The 17,559-nt window shown below is 34.2% G+C and overlaps 1 protein-coding gene across 1 annotated transcript in view; it reads right to left on the bottom strand.

Moving 5' to 3' along the window:
- The window catches only part of CSRNP3 (cysteine and serine rich nuclear protein 3), a 204,860-nt gene that overhangs the window by 175,432 nt on the left and 11,869 nt on the right, over positions 1-17,559 (bottom strand). Inside the window, exon 2 of the mRNA XM_081051135.1 lies at positions 11,768-11,938. The gene's annotated coding sequence lies outside the window, so the exon portion shown is untranslated. The remainder of the gene's footprint in view (positions 1-11,767; positions 11,939-17,559) is intronic.

Here is a 17,559-nt window from a genome sequence, read left to right as displayed (position 1 = left end):
ATTTAGTTGGTTGTTACATTTGCTCTGCCGAAGTCTTTTAGTTGTATGTCGTTCTACTTGCTGATTTTTGCTACTGTTGCTTGTGCTTTTAGTGTCATATTCAAAAATGATATCAGTGAGTTTTTTTTCCTATTTTTTCCTCTAGTAGTTTCACATTTTCAGGTTATTACATTTAAGTCCCTTAATTCATTTCAAATTAATATTTGTAACTGGTTTAAGATAGAGTTCCAGTTTCATTCTTTCACTTGTCAATGTCCAGTTTTCCTACACAATTTATTGAAGAGACTATAATTTCTCCATTGGGTATTTTTGACTCTTTTGTAAATATTAGTTAACCATACATTTATGGGTTTATTTTGGGGGTCTGTATTCTGTGTGTCTGTCTTTATGCCAGTACGTTTTAATTGCTCTAGCTTTGTTAATACACCGGGGGTGTCAAAAAAATGTATATAGGTGGACACTTTGGTCAAAGTTGCTCAAGCAGTAGTGCGCTGTAATCAGAAGTGTCTGGACGCTGGTGGAAACCACTCTGAGCACCTCTTGTAATTGCAGAAGTCAAACATGTTCATCTGTTGTTATCGGTATATATTGAGTATTACAATTTTAATAGTTTTCCTTTCTTAAAATGCGTATACATTTTTTTGGCACCCTCTGTATTTTGAATCAAGAAGAGTAATGCCTCCAGCACTTCTTTCTTAGTGAAACACTTCTGTTTTTAAATGGATTTTAAGATAACTTTGAATGTTTTTAAGGGTCTCTTTATGCACACACATTGCCAGACTAAATTAGATCCTCAAGTGAGATTCAATAGCTTATCTTTATGTTAAAATACAAAGGCAATAATAGTTTTATATTATAAAACATTTTTTTTCAGTTTATCATATTAACAGGTCAATGAAAAAATGGAATTATCTTGATAAGTACTAATAAAGAATTTGATGTAACTTTATATTCATTATCAATTAAGAAAACTCTTAATGGAAGGATACATTCTTAATGTAGGATAAAGGCCAAATTAAAGATGAAACCCTAGAAACATTTTAATTACAAGAAATAAAAAAATCTATGCCTTTCCTAGTACCAAAAATAATCTGTTAGAATATGTATTAGAAAGTCTCATTTATAATTGGTATGAAAGTATTTTAAAAACTTAGGAACTCAGCAAGGAAAAAAATAAAATCACAAAACTCTACTGTGGGTAAAGTAACAGTTAAATATGGAAAGATAGATGGGATTCCTGGAATGGAAAGGCAATCTTGTAAAGATGTCAATCTTGACAATGTTCTTTTAAAAATTCTAATAATAATCATGTGAGAATAACATACAGTCTTTAAAGAGTATGATAATGCATTGTGTTTCTGTTCACAGTATTGATTAAAGAAAATAGGGAACTCCTATGTAAGAAGATAAAACTTACTACAGAGTCATAATAAAATGCTATTATTAGTTTAGGAATAACCATACATGAAATAGAAAGAAAACCACAGACACTGATCGTACGTGTAAAAATTAATTCAACATAAGAATAGAATTTCAAATCAATAGGAAATATTACATTAATCAATATATGATTTAAAAAACTGGTCAATTGTCTTCCAATATGCCAACATAATTTTCAAATGGTCTAAAGATTTAAATATGTAATAAAAATTATATGGATCTTGAGAGTATGATGCTAAGCGAAATGTCAGACAGAAAAAGCAGAGAACCAACCACATATTTCCCTGATATGTGGTATATAAATCCAAAACAACAAAAGAACAAGACAAACAAATGAGAAACAAAAACTCATAGACACAGACAATAGTTTAGTGGTTACCAGAGAGTAAGGGGGGTGGGGGGAGGGAGATGAGGGTCAGGGGGATCAAATATATGGTGATGGAAGAAGAACTGACTCTGGGTGGTGAACACACAATGGGATTTATAGATGATGTAATACAGAATTGTACACCTGAAATCTATGTAATTTTACTAACAACTGTCACCCCAATAAATTTTTTTAAAAAAAGAAAAATTATCAAAGTGCTAGAAAAGATTATTTGTGTGCAATTTATTTTGGGAGCAGAGAAGGCTTACCTAACAAGTATTTCCTAAGGGCCAAATCCGTGATATATCTAACCACATAAACCTATTTCTATGGCAAACACAAAAAGTTAAAGGAGAAATGAAAAGATAGGAAAGATACTGTAAATGTGTTAATCAAGTAATCCTTAATATTACAAAACAATGAAAAAGACAATCACCATAATAAAAGAGAACCAAAATAGAAAATATATACTCACACACAAAAAAAAATTTTAATAAATAAATATATAAAGAATCAGCTTCCTAGTATTCAGAAAAATTCAACTTAAAACACCGATGTATTATCAGTTTTTACTTACCAAATTGGCCAAGTTATACAGCATGTATGTACATATACATGTATGCACACAGCGAGAGAGAGGGAGAGAGAGAGACAGAGAGAGGAATACCTAGTTTGACCAGATGTTGGAGAAACAGACACTCTATTACTAGAAGTAGGCATATGAATTGGAAAAGCTTTAGAAGGCAATTAAAAGGATGCCCTTTGAACTATGATTCCCACCTTAGGGATTTATTCTAAATTTATTTATAAGCATGTCATAACAGCAGGACTTCTAGTAAGCCATTACAATGAATGAACACAATAAGTCTTGTTAGGCTAAAATACATGAAAACAAATTGAGAAGACAGATATTGTGAAGTATTGAAAAATATATAAATAACAAAAACCACTTACAATTCCACTATCCATAGAACACTTCTCTTAAGATTTACTATATTTCTATAGGAAATATGTGTTTCTCTTTTACTTCTGCATCTTACTACATTCATACCTCACACATAAGGTTTTATAAATAGGATGAAACTGTAATAGAATTTTGCAAACTTCTTTATTAATCTGAATGTATTTTTTATGTCAATAAATACATTTGTTCCATTGTTTTTATTGGCCACAAAGTAATTCACTGCATGTGTTTTCATAGATTATTTGACCAACTGCACAGTATATCGGTTCTGTACAATTTTTTACCGTAAGAAAAAATACTGTAAAAACTCATCTTTAAAGCTACAGTGTTTGATATATTTGGCTTTTTAAAGTAATAAATAAAAATATGTTGATTGAAATATTTCAAAGTTCTAATCTTAGAATACTGAATTCTAACTTACAAAAATTTTAAAGGTCAATAAATTACATAGGGAGTCAGGGGTGTGATTTTGATTATACACACAATACTATATGCATAAATAAAAAGTGCACTAACATCTGATATGGAAACAATTCTTTCTTGGGTTTGTACCTATTAAAGGACACACCGATTGAATCAACAGTCTTAATTAATTTTATACAATTAGTTAGCCTATTTCAGGTCACTCGTGTCATTTTTAAGATGTCAGAAATCATTTGATTGTCATGTCATATCTAGAAAAAAGTCATGAACATGCCAACCAAAATAACCTTATTTAGTACCTAACACTGTGAGAATAATATTAAATAATTTGTTTGAAGTATCTAGCACGATGTCGGGCAAATGACAAAATTATTGCACATAATCAAGTTTGGTATTATGATTATTAACATTTAACAATGTAGGGGAACATAGGACTCAACACTTGCCACCAAGGAGCTTAAAGAATTTGTAATTATAAATTGCAACCATTTCCATTTTCCAGCTGCAAAGCTAGTAAATGTTAAAAAGGAGCTATTCTGCTGAAAATAACAATGTTTACCTGTGTTCATCATTTTGGGATTCCATTTATTCTTTAATTTTTCATCAAACATTTGTTTATCTCATATTGAGGGGAATTTTAAAACATACAGGCTTCTTTATTAGTGTCCATAAATTACTTAGTCAAGTTTACCCCTTAGGTTTCCTTTGGCTATCTCTCCAACTTTATTCATTTTTTAAAAAATCTAGGCCAAATGTATGATGTCTTATGTAGCCATGATCTTAGCATAGCATTCAATTTTAGTACTGATTAATGACCAACATAACTATCAGCCTAATCATCAACTTTTTTGTTAAGTATAAAGTCCTTAAAATGTGTGTATGCCAATATATATGATATATATAGTATATATACATATGTAATATATTATATATATTATAATAACATCATTTGGCTTGGAGATAGTACACATATCAGATGAAAATGATTATATATAAAATATGTACTACTCTCTTCAAGCCAAAATGATGATGTCATAGAAATAGCAAATAGCAGAAAGTCAGATCTGACACAGCAAGAAGGTAATGGACAACATGTTGGGGGAAATCATGAACTAGGTAGGACAGGCTATACCAGAAAAATTAGCTATGTTTTAAATTAATAATTATTATTTCTTCCAAACCTAGTTCCTCGAAGATGGAATTAAGTACCCCCAACTCTGACATTGCTAAGATTTAAAGTCTATACATTTCTTTTTAATGTAGAAGTTACAGGTATTAGAGCAAATTTAAAGATGAAATATATTAAGTATTCTATCATTGTGAATACTTCAAAGGAATTTTACTAATATGATTTAAAATTAAAATATGTGCATTTTCATGTTACAATTAATTCTACCAACATTACTGTCCAATTATGGCATAAAAATATATAGCACTGCATGCATTTCTGGTTTCCATGATGTCACAATTAATGAGACCCACTACTGTATTTCAATCAGAAATATCTTAGTGCTTTTAACACTCTGCCTAGCAATCTTCACCAGCACTCACAGTGCTTTGGAAATTATTTTCATACAGTTTGGGGTTTTGTGGAAGGGAGAGAGGTCATGCTAATTTAGACCACAGCAGATATCCATTAAGGATCTTAAAGTGATTTACTAATAGTTTATTATATAACCCAAGTTTCATAATATTTCATTCATATTCCTAAAATTTTAAATTACAAACATCAATCTTTATTACTGTCCCATTATTATATTTGTGAGATAAGACAAAACCAAATGCAAAAAATTGAGTTTCCATTTCAAGTTTAACTCACTACAAATACTTTCTTACCTCAAAATTAAATATCATTAAAAGAAAATGACTTTCTAGGATTTATGTGTTGCTTTGGTTGAAAATCCAATAATATTTATCTTTTGTTATATTTATTATGATTGCTCTTCCTTCATTACATTTAAAAACTACACTTTTAATCTTAATTCAACTCTCAATGAAATTCAGTAAATTTGAGACATTTAATTGTTCTAGCTCATTGCAGCTCACTATCAGTGAACATATAAAACATACGGTACAATGATTCTAGGGCCCTAAAACATTCCCAGTTTATTCCCAAATTCCTGAGGCAAGAAAAGAAGTATTAGTTTCAGAGTAAAAACATGTGCTTTCCAGACTGAAATGGTTAAATATTGCAGCCAATTCAGAAATAGCACCAACAGGTTCCTTTTTTTTTCTTTTTTTTAAGCAGGACCATGTTTAATTCTCTTCTGCGTTCACATGCACGCAAATACATTTTCCTTAAGCTGTCAGAAAGCATCAGATTGCCTGATCTGCATGATGAATTTTAAAATCTTTTGAGAAACAAGGACATTTGCTTCAGGCATTATGATTTCATCATCACCATCATAAACAAGTATAAAGCCAACCAATCTCTGGTACCCAAACCAAAGCGGAAAAATCACGGTACTTTGAAAATGACTAGTGGAATAGTCATCATCTAAATTCATTTGGATACATTTTTTAAGTCATGATATATTGCAGTTGGGCAGTCATTTATTTATTGCCATGATTACTCCTAGGTGACCTCAAAATAAGGATGTGATTCTTATCAAGAGATTTGTAAAATGCAAACACTCTAAGAAATATTTCTAAACAAACTACACTGCCTGATGAAAATATTCTGGTCACAAAAGTAAAGATGGTATCTTTAATATTAATATTTAATAGTAACTTTCATTCTTATGCCATTTATTTCATAAAGCTACAATATCAATTCCACCTATGAACATCCTGAGTAAATAATAGATGTGGGAAATTTGAAGATTTTCTATGATGTACTTCTTATGTTAATAGAGCCCTATCTCTTGAATGATGTGAGAAATACTACCATTAACACTACCAAGACTACTTTAACACTTAATTTTTTATGATAGCTAACTGAGCTGAAATCATAAGTGATAAGCATTTTTCTAGATTCACTATGATATTAATATATAAAATTTTATGTGAAATTTGATCCAATTGTGCTTTTAAATTTAAAGCCAAATTAAATTTAAGTTTTTCAGAGCTTAAAACAAATAAGCAAATAAAAAGCCTATTCTGTACCTAGCCAGAAAATGGAATATAATTACTCCATTCAATCAGAAGCTGTGACTAGGTGACACTAATCGAAATGCAAGGTAAGTGGGTTTCTGAGGTCTTGAATTATTGAACAAGTAATGAAGGGTCCTGGAGTTCAAGGAATGGAAAGATATCATTATTTTTTATTTATTTATTTTTTTGGTGGGGGGAGTCCAAGATGCCCATTCACCCCTCTGGCAAAAGTGGAATGTACAAAGGTTTTAGTTTTGAAGTAAATGAAGTAACCCTGGATTTGTTAGCTCCTGTTAAAGATGCACATTACATGCTTCATCTCACCTTCTTTTCATTGTAACACTTTCACATTATCACAAGCAGCATTATGTCACCAAGACAAACCAATTTCCTTCATACAAATGTAAAACAACATGTTTGCTGTAAGATATTTCCATCAATGTCGGTAACATACAATGAAAGTCTCAACAGTCTGCCCTGTCACTTACTTACAGAAAGGGGAAGACAAATTGTTTATTCACACTCAACTAAATTATCTGTTCACTATTTCTTTAGCTCATTGAATTTATTCATAAACTCATCACTGGTACTATATTACATCTAGGACATAGCACTTTCACCAGAAACCAACTTTAAAAAAAAAAAAAAAGGCTAAAGGGGATAAGGCGCCAATTACTTTTACAGAATGATGGACTCATTCATTCTATTTCTAAGAGGAGCTGGCACAAAAGATAAAGCCATGTCTTTCACTTAATGATTGGGTCCCTCTGCTTGTAGTCAGTGATGTAACAGACCCATCAGAGACTCCAGAAATCTCCAATGAAGTCCTCTGTTACTAGCTCACATTTGGATTTTTGTCAAGTTACCTTCCACAGACTTCAGTCTCCACATCTGTAAAACAACTTATGTGCTGAGGGGAAAAGTTGTGGGTGGGTCTTTTTTCATAGCTTTCCAGGTTTAAGATTTTTTTTTTGGGGGGGGGGGATTTTTTTGTATTATTACCTTTTTTATTAGTTTCAGGTGTACAAAACAATGTAATAATTAGACATTTATCATTTATATCCCTCACAAAGTGACAACCCCTCTCCCCCAATCTACTACCCCTCTGACATTGCATAGAGCCGTTACATTTCCACTGTCTTTATTCCTAATGCTGTACTCCAATTCTCAGGCTTAAGATTTATTACGATAACTTTCTTTATAATGTTTAGAACACAAATGAAGATTTGATACATTCCTTCATTATCTCAAAAGGATAAAATACCCATGCTCATTGTTAAGAACTTTATAGTAAATGGCATATAACAGGATTTGTCCAAATAACAGATATGTTCAGTATATGAATGTAAATAATCATAGATAAGAATGTACTTAGCTGTACTTTCAAATAAGTAACCCCCCTTTTTTTTAAGACAATAAAACTAGGCATCGGGGTGGTGGTGGCTCAGTTGGTTAGAGTACAAGCTCTCAACAAGGTTGTTGGTTCAATTCCCGCATGGAATGTGGGCTGCACCCCCTCTGCAACTAAGACTGAAAACGATGACTGGACTTGGAGCTGAGCTGCGCCCTCCACAACTAGATTGAAGGAAAATGACTTGGAGCTGATGGGCCCTGGAGAAACACACTGTTCCCCAATATTCCCCAATAAAATTTAAAAAACAAAACAAAACAAAAAATCTAGGCATCAATTAAAAAAAATATATGGGAGTCAGCCTAGATGTTGCCAAAGCCCTTGGTTCTAATCTTCTTTGAATTCATAATGAGGGTCGATTCCTTACTATTGTTTCTATCTTAGTAAGTTACACAGAGAGCAATGGATCCTCTCAAAAAAATTTAAATGAGTTCTCGTCCACAAGTTGCCCAAGTTTATAAAATAATTAATAAGGTTTTATATTGGAGATCAAGCTAAGAATAGCACAGAGTAACAGAAAACCCCCCATAGGTCACATATTTCATCTATCCTTCCTGACTCCTCCGTCCTATCTACCCTGAATCACGGTTCTGATCACACATTCAATTAATCACGGTTCTGATCACACATTCAATTACAAGTTGTTCGGTGACGCCTATCTCTATTTCCTTACAGAGAAGTTTCAGCAAATGTTTCCCTCAAAACCCTGGAAATTTCACAAAGAAAAGTACATTAATAGCAGTGCTGGAAAATGCTAATCAAACTTTGCGGCTGCTTTCTTTACCAGTCTAACTTCTCCTCTGTAAACAGCAGATGTCTCTACCTCCACAGACTCTCACAATGGTGATGAAACAGAAAAATTATAACCAAATATCAAAATAATTATCAAATAGTTTTTTATCAAAATAAAAACCACTCTTCACTCCAACTTTTGCCCTTCCAGAGAACTGCTCAGGTGCTCATTACAAGCATCTGACCTATAATTTTTCAAGCCCCTCTAAACCACCAGCACACCATTTTCATCTGGAAAGCATCTTGAGCCACAGTTATGAGACCTGATGGTGTTTAAATGAACATTATAGGTACTCTGCGAACTCACAAGCTATAGAAATCAATAAGCATCTTGCATAGAGAAGTCCTGCAATTGATTTTTCTGGGAGAGTCAATTTGTAATTTTAGTAGAGGCATAGACACCAGGGAGGGTGTAAGCATGCTGGAGGTTAAAAAGAATCATAGGTGTCTGGAAAATACTGCACTGCACTAGGTGAGGTGGTATCTCAAAGAAGTAGAGTTTAGATTGATGATGTTTTTCAGGAGTGGCTAAAAGGAAAAACTTGAAGAATACACTAGGACACATTTGCAATGCCCCGGGGCTTAGAGAAGGAAAGCTTCTCACAATACACAGAAAATGGATTTAATACAGTGCTCCTAAAGATCTTTACTTTAAATGTACGCATATACTGTTGCTTTTTCTAAGGATTAAAACGTGTAATGCACTAATTCTCACCAGCTTTTAAAAACTAAATTGAAATTATAAAAACGATATATTGCATACTTGAAATCTGCCACCACCACTACCAAAAAAAAAAGAAAAAAAAAGAAAAGAAAAAGAAAGTACGTGAGGTGATGGATGTGTTAAACACCATTGAATACCTTAAATATATACAACCTTCATTTGTCAATAAAAATGTAAAAAAATAGATTTGTCTGAAATTAATCTATTCACTCAATGAAGAAGTCTCAGCACCATTCAGTGCTCAGTACTCTTCTGTGCACCATGGGTGACAGTAAGGTGTGTGTCCTCTACAGTCACTGAGAGGAAGGAGTGGAAAGGCTTTAGATCCATCTCAAATATACTTATCCCCCTCAAGTCCCTGACTGACAATAACCTTTCAATGTAACTAAAAAAATCTTGTTCTTAAAACAGCTATTGTTTTCTCCTTCACCCAAGTGCTCCTTCACCACCTCCTTATCTTTTTTATACTTCTACAAGTTCATAAAAAGTTGTACTTTAGTCAAGAGCTTAATAATACAAAGACTAAACATTCTTATAAATTATACCTATTTTTAATCTAAATGTTTCTAACAGTGATGAGGGAGAATTCATGACTACCAAACAAACTTCTGAATTCCTAGGGGGGATGATTAAAAACAGAATTCCAGGGGTCACAGAGCCACATTGTATAAACTTTAGGTTAAATTTTAAAAGGCTGTTTTGGTGAGTTAAAAAACCCCAAACCAAATTCCCCAGAAAAATAATGCTAGAAAAAAACTATTGTGGGGGGGAAAAGAACACCAACTATTTTGTGTTGGCTAATTTGTATGTTTACTTATGGAATGCAGCTTCAAAGGAAGTTTATAAGCATCATCCTATGAAGGTGAAGTTATGGGGCTCTTACTGACCTTGTTGAATTATGCTGTGCATGATTCTAACTCTTCTAAATTTAATGTGGAGATCCTCTTTCCGCAAATGACTGTGGTTGAATGGACACAGAGACGTTGGAAAAGATTCACCTATTTAAAACCTTCATGTGCACATCTGTTACAAAAAAATGCAACTACAAATGGCTAGAATTTTAAGTCAGAACATTTCACATTGAGCTATGGGATGTTCACAGTGAAGGCTGAGGAGAAGTATATGTGTGTAGAAAGCTGCACTTAACTGTAGTGCATGAACCTGGCCTTGAATCTGAGATTTACCAGGGTCCAAAAATCTGCAGAGTCTCAGGGATATCCAACCCTTGACTTCTTTTATTTAATTTTTTTACATTAGTTTCAGGTGTACAAAACATCACAATGGTTATATATATATTATTTTCCCTGAAATTATTTTCGTGTTTCCCCGAAAATAGGACCATGTCTTATACAGTATTTCCCCCAAAATAAGACAGAGTCTTATGTTAATTTTTGCTCCAAAAGATGCATTAGAATGTATTTTCAGTGGAAGTCTTATTTTTCATGTACAACAATCTAGATGTATTCAAATACAGTCATGTCATCCTTTTCTGGAACATTGTCATAACGTAGTAAATGCATCCGTCTGGCTGACGGTATTAACTGGGGCTTATTTTGGGGGTAGGTCTTATTTTCGGGGAAACACAGCATATATACATATATATGCATACATACACACATACATATAAATGCATTTAATCATAATGGACATTCAATATTATGCTACATCATCTTCAGGTGTATAGTGCAGTGGTCAGGCATCTACACAGTCTATGAAGTGATCCCCCCATAAGTCCAGTGCCCATCTGGCACCCCACATAATCTTTTCAACATTATTGATTATATTTCCCATACTTCACTTCATATCCCCATGACTATTTTGTGACTACCAATTTGTATTTTCTAATCACTTCGCCTTCTCCCCCATTCCCCATTCCCCCTCCCATCTAACAACCATCAGTTTTTTCTCTGCATCTGAGTCTATTTCTGTTTTGTTTGCTCGTTTATTCTGTTCTTTAGATTCTACATAGAAGTGAGAACATATGGTGTTTGTCTTTCTCAGTCTGACTTATTTCACTTAGCAAAATATTCTCTAGGTCCATCCATGTTGTTGCAAATGGTAAGATTTAATTCTTTGTTATGGCAGAGTAATATGCCATTGTATATACGTACCACAATTTCTTTATTTAATCATCTATTGTTCTTCTAAAAGCCAACATCATTTTACTAAGAACTAAATGTGTTGTACTCAGCCCTACAAGTAATCCACACCTCATTGACCCGTATTAGAAGTTCAAAAGAGCTCAACTGATTAGATTTCGAAAGATGGATCTATTTCAGAAAGCTGAAAACACATATGAAATAATTTTCAACTGGTATCTGCTTACTTTCCATTGGACTCATTTCTGCCTGTCATACTTACTCCAAAGAAATGAACAGGAGACTTAACTACTGAGACTCAATTAACCAAAATGATATCATGTTTCACAAATAAATCTTGTATGATGAAAAACTTTGGAGCAGAAATAAGCCAGTGGATAAAAACAGAAACTTTGAGAACTGACCATATAAAATAATTTGGAGTAAATCCTGAGATATAGTTTCAGATACTCACCAGTGAAATGATTAGAAGTGGATGGATTGACACTAGCAACACTGTCAGCACTGTCACAGCTAAAAACTTCATGATCTGATTCCTGCACAGAGGAACAGAGTGAGGAGCTGTCAACTTCGTCACACTTCCCCCTTAAAATTCCACTCATAGCTGCAGTGCTGTCACATGTACCTGTAACAGAACAGAAACAGAGCATTGAAACATTTGACCACCAATTGCATAGGCAAGGTTTCCGAATCATTTTTGGAGGCCGTAGTTTTTGGAGGCCGACCACATTATCAAATCCACACAGAAATTATTCTTTCCATAATGTCTGAAAACAATCCTACCCTGATTTGTTGTTATTTGCATCCTCATCTGATGTAGTATTTTATCAGAAGAAGTCAAAATTAAGAATTGGAACTGTAGTGCTGCATAAAAAAATATGGTTCAGTGTTTTGAAACATCAAAATGGGAGTCAAATACATTTATCTGATTTGTTCTAGTAAATTGTGTACCGTCTATGACAGAGCCAGAGTTCAGAATGAAATAGATCACTCACTCGCATGCTGTCATAGGCAGAGCATACTGATTAGGGCATGTCTATCTTGCTTGGGATTTCTTTTTTCTCAAGTACAAAAGCATCTACTTTCCTGGGGCTCTTTGTCCATTAAAAATCAAATTGGTTGCTAGGAATGACTTTACCTGCAGAATTTAGATGCCTTATCATGTTTTCAGTCAATTCAGCAGAGCTACAGGGAATATTTGAGTCCTATGCCAAGGAGGTAGGCTCAATAAATTTTATAAGGGGTAAACCACAGTCCCTAAATCTTTTACTGGGTAAAATATCAATTTAAGTCCCTTCACTCTTTGTACCAACATGTTTAGTAAAAGCCAGTCACAGGTAGACCAACGCATTTTTAAAAATTGGTTAATGTCAATTTAAATGAGTCATTGAACGTCTGAGAGTAATAATTTCTCCATAGCTATACACAGAGTAACTGTTACCAGCAGTTGCAAACACAAATTCCTACAAACACAGGTAACCTCAACGAGTAAAAAGGATCAGATGTAATAAAATCATGAAGTCATCTTAATCTTTTTTGTCTAGTTATTTGTAACAAAAGTTATCGAGAAGTACTGTCCTACTCTAAGGATAACGACAGCATAGGCACAATAAAACTGATTTCACAACCAAGGAAACAGTAAGTTATAAGTAGTGTGAACTATGGTGAACTAGAGATGTAAGCCAAGGCCAAGGGAGAAGCTGCCACTCAGGTCCAGGTCATCTCAGCTCCATGTTTTCCCAATTTAATCTACTCTAAAATCTGGCCAATTCCCCATTCTCATTCAGAAGCAGTGTTTATCCTTTTAGGTTTCCCATTCAACATCTTCCTTTCCCTTATTAATTTTGCTTATAAAATTAAAGGGGTGATTTTTAGGTTACATCATATCTTAAAGTCCAACTTGGACTGGCTCTACAAGATAGACAAAGAATGGTTCAGATCTGTGACTTGAGATATACTGAGAAATCAAAACATTCTCTTTTGACAAGAAAAAGAAATAAAAGGCATCCAAATTGGTAAGGAGGATGTAAAATTGTCATTACATGCAGATGACATGATACTATATATAGAGAACCCTAAAGATTCCACCATAAAACTATTAGAACTGATAAATGAATTTAGTAAGTAGCAGGATACAAAATTAATATTCAGAAATCAGTTGCATTTGTATATACCAATAATAAAATATCAGAAGGAGAAATTAAGAAAACAATCCCATTTACAATTGCTTCAAAGACTATAAAATACCTAGGAATAAATATAATCAAAGAAGCAAAAGATCTGTACTCAGAAAATTATAAGACACTGAAAAGAGAAATTAAAGAAGATAAAATAAATGTAATCACATACCATGCTCATGGATAGAAAGAATATTGTTAAAATGTCCATACTGCCTAAGGCAATGTACAGATTAAATGCAATTCCTATCAAACTACCAAGGACATTTTTCACAGAAATAGAACACATAATCCTAAAATTTATATGGAACCATAAAAAAACCCAGATAGGCTCAGCAATCTTGAGAAATAAGAACAAAGTGGAAGGTATCATGATACCTGACATCGAATTATACGACAAGGCTACAGTAATCAAAACAGCATGGTACTGGCATAAAAACAGACACATAGATCAATGGAACAGAATAGAGAGCCCAGCAATAAATCCATGCTTATATGGTCATTTAATCTATGACAATGGAAGCAAGAAATTACAGTGATGTAAAGCCAATCTATTCAATAAATGGTGCTGGGAAACCTGGACAGACACATGCAAAAAAATGAAGCTGGACCACCTCCATACACCATATACAAGAATAAATTGAAAATGGATTAAAGACCTAAATGTAAGATCTGAAACCATAAAACTCCTAGAAGAAAACATAGAAAGAAAGATTACAGACATTACCCGTAGTAATACTTTTACTGATCTATCCCCTCGGGAAACGGAAGTAAGAGAAAAAATAAACATGTGGGATTACGTCAAACTAGAAAGATGTTTCACAGCAAAGGAAATCATCAATAAAACAAAAAGGTATCCTACTGAATGGGAAAAATATTTGCCAATGATATATCCAATAAGGGGTTAATATCCAAAATTTATAAAACACTTACACAACTCAACTTCAAAAAAACAAACAATCCAATTAAAAAATGGGCAGAGGACATGAAGAGACATTTTTCTAACCAGAACATACAGATGACAAATAGACATATGAAAAAATGCTCAACCTAACTAGTCATTAGAAAAATGCAAATAAAAATCACAATGAGATACCACCTTACCCCAGTCAAAATGGCTATCATCAATAAATCAACAAACACCAAGTGCTGGTGAGGGTGTGGAGAAAAGGGAACCCTGTGCACTGTTGGTGGGATTGCAGATTGGTTCAGCCACTATGGAAAACAGTATGGAGGTATCTTAAAAAAACTGAAAATGGAACTACCTTATGACTCAGCAATTCCATTCTTAGGTATCTATCCAGAGAAATCCAAAACTCTAATTTGAAAAAATTCATGCACCGCTATGTTTATTGCAGCACTATATACAATAGCCAAGACATGGAAACAACCAAAATGCCCATCGGCAGACGACTGGATTAAGAAACTGTGGTACATTTATACAATGGAGTATTATGCAGCCATAAAGAATGAAATTTTACCATTTGCAACAATATGGATGGACCTAGAGAACATTATGCTAAGTGAAATAAGTCAGACAGAGAAAGACAAATACCACATATCTCACTTATATGTGGAATCTAAAGAAAAGAATAAATGAATCAACTAATCACAAACTAATCAGAAACAGCCTCAGAGACACAGAGGGAAAACTGAGGGTTGCAAGATGGGGGGTGGGGGGAAGAGAGGGAAGGTGAGGGGACTAGAAAGCACAATTGGTAACCACAAGATTGACACGGGGATACGAAAGTCAGGTTGGGAAGATAATCAATAATGTTGTAAAGATTTTGTAGGATATCTGATGGACACTTGTCTCATTAGGGAGACCACTTCAGGTATGATGTAGATCCCTGATCACTGCACTGTACACCTGAAGCTGAAGCTGAACAATAATGAATGTCAACTACAATTACACACACACACACACACACACACGCAAAGAAGTGGAGTACAGCATTAGGAATAGACAGTGGAAATGTAATGGCTGTATGTGATGTCCGAGGGGTAGTAGATTGGGAGAAAGGGGTTATCACTTTATGAGGGATATAAGTGATAAATATCTAACTATTACATTATTTTGTACACCTGAAACTAATAACAAATTAAATTAAGAATTCTCTTCCCGTTTAGCCCAACATAACACCTGAAATAGCTTTGCTAAAGATACATCAACTGGGGGAACAAACTTATTTTACAAAAGACACCTGCAAGGAGAGATGGCCTGCTATCAAGGAGAGATGGCACCTTAAATCATCCAACTTCAGCGTACCAGTCCTATCTATGCCCTTCTGGTGGTTAGAAACAAGTCTAACTAGAGAGACTTTCTTAAAAGGTAGCAACTTTGGGACTGGCCACTGTCCCTGTGTCCCTCATTGACCTGAGTCTCCTTCAATTTTGTAGCTACATTTCCTTGGCACATATTTGTTCCAGGTCCTTCTGGTGATGTCTGGCTTCCTCTTCCTGTATTTTCTGCTTCCTCGTATCTGCAGCGGGAACATGGCTTTGGTTTCTGCCTCTACCCCACTGTATCCTGAAAGCCTCGATGCTAAACACCAATTGACTCGTTCTTTCAGTGTTATCTCAGTTCAGATTTCTGATAAAGGGAATCTGAGTGTTCCTTTTTAGTCGTGTACACCATTCTATAGAAAATGGATTTGACTTCTACCCTTTGTTTAGAAGCCATCTATCATTTACACAATAAACACCTATTGAGCTTTCATCATGTACCAGTCACTACTTTAAATACTGGAGCATAACGTAACAACAACAAAAATTCCTTCCTCTAGTGGTGCTCACTTAATGGGTGTTGTTGGGAGAAGATAAAGAAATAATAAACAGATAAGTAAATTAAATAGTTTTCATATGGGGATCAATGCTATGGAGGAAAATAAGCAGTTAAGTGGTGTATTAACTACAAGGCTGGCCAATAGAGAACACCCAATTTTTAATTGATTGGTGAGCTAATGTCACAGTGAGGAAATGGCATAAAGACATGGAGGAGGTAAGGGAGCTGGCAATTTTGACATCTGGGGGAAGAGCAGTCCCGGACAAAAGAATGATGTGTGCCGAGGCCCTGGTCTGGGCACAGTAGGCGATGAGCGCAGACAGGCATTGGGAGCTATATTGTGTAGAGCCTGTGAGGATTCTGGCTATTAACTCTAGATGGGATGGAGGCAATTACAGGGCTTAAGTGCTGGGGTGACAGATCTGGTTTGTATTTTTAAAAGACTACTCATTAGCCTGTCATTACATAAGAAAATAGAGGGCCTATGGTAAAGGAAAGATAGATTTGATGGGAGAAGGGAGAGGTTCAGAACTAAGGAAAATACTTCGAGAGGATTTAGTAGTTGAGATGAGCAGGTAAAGTCAGAAAACCCGCCGAGAGAGAGGGCTGGAGAGGTCACTAGTTTCCTTTGTGGGGAAAGAATTTAGGAAGAAGGGGAGGGAAGGTCAAAGTACTTCCCAAAGCAAGGTGGTCCTTTAATTTTACCTAGAACCATCTCTGTCTCTAGATTTACCAATAATTTTATGATGGTAGAGGCCATCTTACCTGCTAGGGGTTTTTTTAATTTTTTTTTTCAGTTATAGTTGATGTTCAGTATTATTTTATATTAGTTTCAGGTGTACAGCATAGTGGTTAGACAGTTACATAATTTATTCAGTGATTCCCTCAATAAGTCTAGTACCCACCCAGTATTATATATAGTTGTTGCAATATTGACTATTTTCTTTATGCTGCACTTTACATCCCCATAACTGTTGTAATTACTAATTTCTACTTCTTAATCCCTTCACCTTTTTCACGTAGCCCCCTAACCCCCTTCCCATCTGGTAACCATCATTTTTTTTCCTTATCTATGAGTCTGTTTGTTGTTTCTTTGTTCTTTAGATTTCACATACAAGTAAGATCATGTGCTATTTGTCTTTCTCAGTCTGACTTATTTCACTTCTTATCTTTTAGGTTTTAGATAAGACAGATTCAGATACATTATGCCACTCTATGGCATTGCTTTGGCAAATAAAATTAACAATGAAAAAGTAAGCCTTGCTTTCCTTTATCACTCTATAG

The sequence above is a fragment of the Rhinolophus hipposideros genome (genome assembly GCF_964194185.1).
Source record: "Rhinolophus hipposideros genome assembly, chromosome: 6".
Taxonomy (NCBI): domain Eukaryota; kingdom Metazoa; phylum Chordata; class Mammalia; order Chiroptera; family Rhinolophidae; genus Rhinolophus; species Rhinolophus hipposideros.
This window is presented reverse-complemented; position numbering and strand designations above follow the sequence as displayed.